We start from the raw sequence: 356 nt of genomic DNA, 5'->3' as shown, positions 1-356 counted from the left end.
TATATCTGAATCAAATGAACAAGTGCTCGAATGTTAGCTAGATGCCCACGGAGCCACTAAAATCAAACATCTTACCTGTTTATCTGCATCAGTCTTTAATCAATTCGGATCTCGGACCTGTCGCCACTTCTCAAAACACACGCCGATATTTACTCTCGTTTTAGCACAGGCTTTTGTGCTTTCTCTTTACGGACGATGCAAAGTTTGAGGTTTCTTAGATTTGACACAGGTGTTAATGATAATTGTTGTTTAGACCAAGGCTGCATCTCATTGCTAGTTTTACTTGATTTTAGTTCTGCGTTCGACACTATACATGACATACTCATAGATCGATTACAAAACTATACAGGTATTCA

Source organism: Sinocyclocheilus grahami, unplaced genomic scaffold (genome assembly GCF_001515645.1).
Source record: "Sinocyclocheilus grahami isolate Dianchi unplaced genomic scaffold, SAMN03320097.WGS_v1.1 scaffold74.1, whole genome shotgun sequence".
NCBI classification, from domain to species: domain Eukaryota; kingdom Metazoa; phylum Chordata; class Actinopteri; order Cypriniformes; family Cyprinidae; genus Sinocyclocheilus; species Sinocyclocheilus grahami.
This window is presented reverse-complemented; position numbering follows the sequence as displayed.